We start from the raw sequence: 9,174 nt of genomic DNA on the forward strand, positions 1-9,174 counted from the left end.
TGAATATGTAAGGATATGATTACTATGGTTGATAACCTAATCAAGAGAGGTTTATGCTTAGTTAATGGTGTGGTATGCATTGGTGTAGTGGAGAAGCGATGGATCGGCTTTTGCTCCATTGCAAGGATGCATATGCTTTGTGAAGTGAAGTGTTTACTGATGGTGTCACAAATAATCCAAGTCCATAACTCGTCCATATGTCTCGTTCAACTAAAGAAGCTACAATAGGCGGAGAAAATTGCAAGCGTACTGGCGAACCTCGTCCATATATGGACGAGCAATACCTCATGAAATCTACTCATCACTTACGAAGGACAAGCCTTCCAAGATGGTCTCATCCATCTTCCACTAAAAGTGGATGAGCTCATCGTGGAGGTCTCGTCCATCCTTACTAAGGATGGACGAGTTCATCGGCCCGTCCGACCTAGGTAACTTCCATAGCAGTTATGGAAGTTACCCCAATTCTCCGGACTCCTCGACATTGGGAACGGTTACTAAACAGATAATCGTTCCACACACACACTATATAAGGCTTCTTCGATGAAGGGTAAGGAGATTCAGACAATTTCATTTTTTGAGAGAATACTTCTTCTTTACAGAGAGTTCAAAAGTAACTAACTTGATCATCGGAAGATTTTTGGCCGGTCCCCACCGGTCCCCTCTGATTCTGTGTTCTCTGTATTACAGGAGATAGTCCAAAGATCAACGTTTGAGTCTTGTCAACCCACTGATATTCAAGGAATCATCAGTTGGCGCCGTCTGTGGGAAGAAATTGTTTCACAATTTACTTCTCCGTGACAAAGGGTTGATGGTTCGGACTAGATCAAGGGCTACTAGCCCAGGCCATCAGGGAAGCAGCAACCCGCATCGTGATCGCCAGTCTGCACTGGTTATGCAGTCATCTGCCCAACATGCACAATCTATGGCAGACGCTATGGCGGAGTTGACTCGCCAAAACCAAGAATTACGAATGGAGATTAATATGAGGAGGCAAACACATGAAGAACGTGAAGGTGGACAAACACAGAGTCATGGCGGAAGAGAGAATACCGAAGTTGGAAGTCAATTTAGAGGCACCACTTCACGAACGGTACCACACTTGAAGGAAGAAATGGACCAAATGAAGAAAGTTATGGAGGAAATGAAGGAAAGTATGAAAAGGGCGAATCCGATAGAAGATTTGGTTCACAGGACTGATTCTCCCTTTACGGCTTCCATCAACGGTCACCCCCTACCATCAAAGTTCAAGTTGCCTTCTCTGGATTCATATGATGGAACACGTGACCCGTTTGATCACATAGCCACTTTTAAGACCACCATGCATCTTCAAGGGGTGCCTGATGAGATAATGTGTAGAGCCTTCCCTACCACTCTTAAGGGTTCAGCGCGAGTTTGGTTTAGCAAAATACCTCCAAATTCGGTGAGTTCTTTTGAAGAGTTGAGTAAGTTGTTTGTTAACAATTTCATTGGAGGACAAAGGCACAAGCGTTCCTCGTCCAGTTTGTTGACAATAGAGCAGGGAGAGAACGAGAGCCTTCGGTCATTTATCACCCGTTTTAACAGCGAAGCTCTCAGTGTGGATGAAGCAGATGATAAGCTTCTACTGGCAGCCTTCCACAACGGGGTGAATTCGGATCTGTTTATACACAAGCTCTATGAAAAATAGCCCCAGTCCATGGCCGAACTCGTCCATTCGGCTCAGAATTTTATGAATGCAGAAGATGCAATCATTGCTAAAAAGAGGAAGAGGTCCGAGAGAATGGACGCAAATCCCAGTCGTCAGCACGAGCAAGGTACTCGTCCAAAGAAGGGACGGACGGAGGAAAGGAGAGACCGAGAAAGTAAGAAGCCAGGCCCTTCAGTACGAAACCAGCAGTATACCCCTTTAAACGCCCCGCTTGAGCAAGTCCTTATGCAAATCAAGGATGATCCTTCCCTGAAATGGCCGAAGAAAATGAAGGGTGATCCCAACAAGCACAACAGGAACAAGTATTGTCGCTTCCATAGGGATCATGGTCATGACACGGACGAGTGTTTTGACTTAAAGCAACAAATTGAAAATCTCATAAGGCAAGGGAAGTTGAGGGGTTTCCTTGGACGAGACCAGAGGGACGAGAAACAGAAGGGAAAGATGGAAGAATCATCGCGACCACCACTCGGGGAGATAAGAGTCATCATTGGGGGAAGTTCAACTGGCCAGTCGTCCAAGTCCAAGAAAGCATACTTGAAGGTAGTACAGAGCGTCCAGCTTTCTGGATGATCACCAAGAGCAAGGTCTACGGATGAGCGGGCAATCACTTTCATGGACGAGGATGCTGACAGAATTCATCACCCTCATGATGATGCTCTCGTCATCTCCTTACTAATTGCAAACTACACAACCAGAAGAGTGCTTGTGGACAATGGAAGCTCAGCAGACATTTTATATTATCCAGCTTTTCAGCAGATGAGATTAGGACAAGACCAGCTCCGTCCAGTGAACTCCCCTCTAGTAGGTTTTGGTGGGATGAAGGTGCAACCAGTGGGTACCATTTCCTTATCCGTGGTAGTGGGGGCATATCCACGACAAATTACCAAGGATGTGAACTTCCTTGTGGTAGATTGTCCATCCTCCTACAATGCCATCATTGGGAGACCAACTTTGAATAGTTGGAAAGCTGTTACCTCTACTTACCACTTATCAGTCAAGTTTCCAACATAACACGGGGTAGGACAGGTACAAGGTGACCAACTGGCAGCAAGAGAATGTTACTTGGCCATACTGGCCATGGATGAACAAGTTCAAGCAATGAATATTGAAGAAAAGAAGGTTGTAGCAGAGCCTACTGAAGCATTGGAAGATATTTCCTTGGATGAAGATAACCTTGAGAGGTGTACCAGGGTTGGAGCAGATTTAGAAGAGAAGATTAAAAAGGACCTCGTCCAATTTTTGAAGAAAAACATCGATGTGTTTGCGTGGAGTCACGAGGATATGCCGGGTATAGACCCTAGTATCATTACCCACCGTTTGAATGTATGTCCTTCCTCCAAGCCAGTGCGGCAAAAGAAGAGGGTGTTTGCCCCTGAGAGAGATAGTGCAATCAAGGACGAGGTCCAAAAGCTGATGGTAGCAAAGTTCATTCGGGAAGTGTACTACCCGGATTGGTTGGCCAATGTAGTAATGGTCAAAAAAGCGAATGACAAGTGGAGAATGTACGTGGACTTCACCGATCTAAACAAGGCTTGCCCCAAGGATAGTTATCCGCTACCGCGCATTGACCAGTTAGTAGACTCAACTGCAGGCCACAAATTGCTTAGCTTCATGGATGCCTTTTCAGGATACAATCAGATAAGAATGGACGAGGTTGATCAAGAGAAGACATCTTTTGTCACCAGTCAAGGCTTATTCTGCTATAAGGTGATGCCGTTTGGTTTAAAGAATGCAGGGGCGACATATCAGAGGTTGGTCAACCACATGTTTCGTCCGCAGATTGGGCGGAATGTGGAAGTCTATGTAGACGACATGCTGGTGAAAAGTCAGGACGAAGGAAGACATCTAGACGACCTGCAGGAGACATTTGAGACATTGAGGCAGTATCACATGAAGCTGAATCCTAGCAAATGTGCCTTTGGAGTATCATCAGGGAAATTCCTTGGCTTTATGGTATCCCACAGGGGAATTGAAGCGAATCCAGATAAAATTCAAGCAATATTAGACATGAAGCCACCGCAAAATACCAAGGAAATCCAATCCCTCACTGGACGAGTTGCTGCGCTTAACAGGTTTGTCTCTAAAGCTACTGATAAATGTTTGCCATTTTTTAAGGTTCTCAAAAAAGCATTCGAATGGATCGACGAGTGTCAGAGAGCTTTCGAAGATTTGAAGGTATACCTTACCATGGCACCGCTTCTAAGTCCATCAGTGGAAGGAGAGGAATTATATTTGTACCTAGCGGTAACCCCGCATGCCGTGAGCTCAGCATTGATAAGAGAGGAAAATAAAGTGCAAAGACCTGTGTACTATACAAGCAAGGCATTGAAAGGAGCGGAAGGACGGTATCCACAAATGGAGAAATTGGCCTTCGCACTAATCACAGCATCAAGAAAGCTGAGGCATTATTTCCAAGCACATGTCATTAATGTTATGACAGATCATCCGCTCAAAAAGGCAATGAATAGACTGGAAGCTGCAGGACGATTAGTCCAGTGGGCTGTGGAGCTAAGTGAGTTCGATATCAGGTATCAACCAAGGCATGCCATAAAAGCTCAAGCCTTAACAGATTTTATCGCGGAGTTTACCCCAAGTCATAATGAGACAGAAGACAGTAAGAGATGGATCGTCCACGTGGATGGTTCGTCTACACGGCATGCAGGAGGAATTGGTGTGGTCCTGCAATCCCTAGAGGGAGATAAACTGAAACATAAAGTCCGTCTACAGTACCAAGCGACTAACAATGAAGTCGAATATGAAGCCCTCCTCAAAGGGCTAGAATTGGCAAAGTCCGTGGAAGCCAAGTCCATATGTGTCATGGGGGATTCCCAACTGATCATGGGGCAAGTGAATGGGACGTATGAAGCGAAGGAAGAACGAATGAAGAAATACCTTGGTAGGGTGATGCGCCTTGTGAAAAGGTTTGAAAAAGCTGACTTCGTTCAAATCCCAAGGGAGGAGAACGTGGAAGCTGATACTATAGCAAAAGAGGCCTCAGCAGATGAATCATTAGAAAAGTCAGATGAAGTTCAATATATGCCAAGTATAGATGTCCAAGAAGTACAACAGGTGGATAACAGAGAAAATTGGATGACTCCCATTATATCATACTTGAAAGACGGACGACTACCAGAAGAGAAGGACGAGGCCAGAAAGGTGAGGGTGAGATCAGCTAGATACGTCCTTATGAATGAAGTGCTATACAAGAGAGGTTTCTCTCAACCTTACCTTAGATGCTTAGCTCCGGACGAAGCAAACTACGTGCTGAGAGAAATTCACGAAGGGGCATATGGCAATCACTCAGGAGCCAGATCACTTGTCCACAAGGTCGTCCGTGCAGGATATTACTGGCCGAACATGCAAGCTGATGCAAAAGCATACATTAAAGTCTGCGACCAGTGCCAGCGATTTAGCAACGTCCCCAGGCAACCATCGGAATACCTCACCCCAATGGTGGCACCGTGGCCCTTCGCACAATGGGGATTGGACATTTTGGGTCCTTTCCCTTTGGGAATAAGGCAGATGAAGTTTTTAGTGGTGGGCATCGATTACTTCACCAAATGGGTGGAGGCAGAACCGTTGGCAAATATCACACAACAGAATGTGAAAAACTTCGTGTGGAAGAACATTGTATGCAGATTTGGAGTGCCGAAGGTATTGGTGTCTGACAACGGACGACAATTTGACAATGCACTCTTCAAGGACTTTTGCTTACACTTTGGAATTCAGAACCATTACTCCTCGCCTGCACACCCCCAAGCCAACGGCCAGGCTGAAGTTGCGAACCGATCCTTACTGAAAATCATCAAAACTCGGCTTGAGGGGGCAAAGGGAGTATGGCCAGATGAATTACCAAGAGTTTTATGGGCATACAGGACCACAGTGAGGACCCCTACAGGGGAGACTCCTTTCAAGCTAGCCTATGGAAGTGATGCAGTCATACCTGTAGAAGTACATATGGCTAATCACAGGGTGATGATGTATCAAGACAAGGATAATGAGGATCAGCTTCATCTGAACCTCGATCTGATAGATGAGGTAAGGACAAACGCAGAACACAGGGCAGCAAAGTATAAGAACCTCATGGCTAGGCAGTATGATGTGATGGTGAAGCCTAGGTGTTTCAACATAGGAGATCTCGTCCTAAGAAAGGTCTCTTTGTCAACCAAGAACCCAGCACATGGGAAGTTGGGCCCAAACTGGGAAGGACCCTATAGAGTTATCAACTGTAAAAGGCAAGGATCATACTACCTGGAGGCCCTGGACGGGAGAAAGTTGGAACATCCTTGGAATGTGGAGCACCTGAGGAGGTACTACCAGTAAGAGTGAACCTATGGACGAGACTGGGTCTTATCTGTCTACTAACGTACTACTATGTATGATGCTGTTTGTGTTTGATACTACTATGTTTGGTGTTGCTTGTGCGTGGAGTTTGAAACTACGATTTTATTACTTATTATAGTTGTGTTATGGACGAAGTCATGAAGTATGTATTTATTAAATAAAAAGGCATCAGTGTGCATATGCCTTGTCTGTAAACAATATTTATGTTCTGTACAAAATGTTTGTGTGAATTCTCCATGATATTGTCGTCCAAGTCAATCCTCAAAGAAAGAGGGTTGAAAGATCCAAGACGAACAAAATCTCTGGACGCAGAGATGTAACGTCTAAATTTTCTTGAATAAAGCAAGGAAAAACCACGTCCACACTCGTCCAACTCATGGACGAGGCGGAGCCAACTGAAACAATCCAAACTCTGGACGAGAGAAAAAGTTGGCAAAATAAGTAAGATGGTAAGTAAAATTAGTTTGCAAGTCCTAAGACGAATCAAGCTAATTAAAAATACTACCTGCTAAGACGAGTTAGACTACATGAAAAATATGTATTCTCGACATGGATGAGCTAAAGCTGGAGTTAAATAGCTTAGCAGCATTCGTCCATGCAAAGAAAATGAAATCACTTGTCCATGCAAAGAAAATAAAACTTCATTCAAAGGGTGGACATCCTACGTCCAAAAACCCTTGATTAGTTTGAAAAGCAGAAATAGTATACTTAAAAAACCCGTCCTAAAACCATGGACGAGTATAATGTATTCTTGTTACATAAAGAAGGTCCAAAAACAAAGGACCAAATATAAAACCAAAAAAAAAAAGAAAAAAAGAAAAAAGAAAGAAAGCCACTAAGGTTAAAAGTCTTGTCCTAAAAAGGGGGAGCATTCACAACTGGTTCATCCTGAGGTTGGGTACTAGCGTCGTCTTCCACGTTGACGTCATCAGAGCCAGTCTGGAGAAGAGAGCTTGTGGCAGCAGCAAGGTTAAGCTTGATTACGCTAAAGTCAACTTCAGGGAAGTTCTCAATAGCGTCCATTCTGAAATCTTCAAAACCAGCTGCATAATTGCGATCCAAAGTGTCTGTATATGCTTTGGACGACTTGAACTCAGCCGCAACGTCCTCTTTTGCCTTGGAGAGACGAGCATTCAATTTATCGTTCATCTTCTGCAAGTGATCAATGCGCGTATCCTTCTCCACTGCATCCGTTCTTAGCTCCTTAATCAGCTTGTTACGTTCCTTGACCTCGTCCTTAGCCTTTTCAGCAGCCCCAGCCCATTTTTTACAGTCAGCATTCACCTGCTGAATCCTCGTCTCCAACAAGACTCTCGTTTTGTCCAGCTCTGTTGCCTGTCTAGACGCTGCTATAAACTTTGACATGGCCTATGAATAGACAAAGCAACATAGAATGATTAAATAAGGAAAAGTTGCTAACTGAACAAGAACGAGAGATACTGACATACTTGGAAGAGGTCATGGACGCCTGAATGCTCAAATTCCTTCAAGCCCATGTTATAGCACATGTTTATATCCTCGTCCTTGACGGCTATCTGGAAACGTTCCCAAGCCAGGTCTTTGTTCTCAATGATGTTCGTAGAAGGCTGGGATGAGCCAGGCGTAGTAGACTTGGCCAAAGGAGTTATGGGCGGAGTCTTGGACGGAGTGGACTCAACTGGAGTGGACGAGTCCACATCGACTATCTGGACGGCAGGCTGGGACTGGGGAGGTTTGGACTTGACCACCTTGGACGAGCCTTGTTTGACCCTTTTGTCTCTACGACTGGGGAGCCCTTCCAAGTCAATGTTCTTTGGCAAGAACTTCCTTTTGTCCTTAGCCGTTGGACGTGTCTGACCCTCAGGACGATCCTGTGTCTGACCCTCAGGACATTTCCCCTCTCCTGCAATTTCCTTCCCTCTGTTCTCTTTCATTGTTGACATTCCTAAGACGAGATGAACAAATTAGGAATGTATACATAAAAAAGAAAAAGAAAAGGAGGTTTAGCTAAAAACTTACTTTTTCGCACAGTAACTTCGTGGGCGATAGCTTCGTCTGAAGGCTCAGGACCTAAACCCCACTTGGCTAGACGTTTAAGCGTGACAAGAGAACGAAAGCTCCTGTCTGTATGTAGATGAGCCCTGTGGACGCGGTCACTGTGAAATTTGCTCAAGGACGGACGTTTGGCAGCTACAACACAATGAACAAACAAAGGTTAGAAATTGTAAATATACCAAATAGAAGTAAGATTAAAAATAAACAAGGGGAAGGGACGTACCTTCTGGACGAAGGTTCCCTGGTCCCCAGTGTAAGGGGGAAAGGGATCCCTGCCAACGTCCACAGGGTTCCCTGCCCAGAAGCCTGAAACAAAAATGAACTCCGTCTTCCATTTCCTATCAGACGAAGCTAGGGACTTAATCAACCTACAATCATTCCCACTAGCAGTAAATTGATAAAAACCTTCAGATTGACTTATGGCAGAAGGTTTATAACAATAAAGGAACTCGTCCACTATAAGAGGACGGTCCCCACCAAAAACTTCCCTCCACAAAATTTGCATGGAGATAATTAATCTCCATGCGTTAGGATTGAATTGACAAACACCTAAACCTAACTTGACTAATAACTCTCTAGCGAAGGCATTTAAAGGAAACCTAAGGCCACCTAAGAAGTAAGATTCATAGACGCCTATTCCAAAACGGGGCTCACAACACCACTCTCCACGGACGGGCAGCCTAAGGGTAAACTCGTCTGGGATTTGATACCAGGATTTAAGGCTAGTTAACCTTTGTTTGTCCGTCTTAAAGTGGACGCCTACAGCGCAACTAAAAACGGTTTCTACCTCGTCCGTAGGATTGGTCGGAGAACCAGCTTGAGAGCCAGAAGCTCTCCTAAGCTGTTCTTGGACGACCTCAATAGGGAGCCCAGGGGCCCCAGAAGAGTAGTTCTCGTCCGTGCTTCCTCCACTCTCATCACTAGCGCTGCTAGAGCTAGACCTATCACTAGTATCCTCACAGTACTCGTCTATAGCCTTATTAAGGCTATCTGTAGACGAGGAAGCAACAGACATCTCTAACAAGAAACTTAAAACCTAAAGACGAGGAGAAGAAGAGTACCTGGCTTTAGACGGAAGAAGACTCTAGACGCAGGGGAACTCCTAG

This window comes from Quercus lobata, chromosome 2 (assembly GCF_001633185.2).
Source record: "Quercus lobata isolate SW786 chromosome 2, ValleyOak3.0 Primary Assembly, whole genome shotgun sequence".
NCBI lineage: Eukaryota > Viridiplantae > Streptophyta > Magnoliopsida > Fagales > Fagaceae > Quercus > Quercus lobata.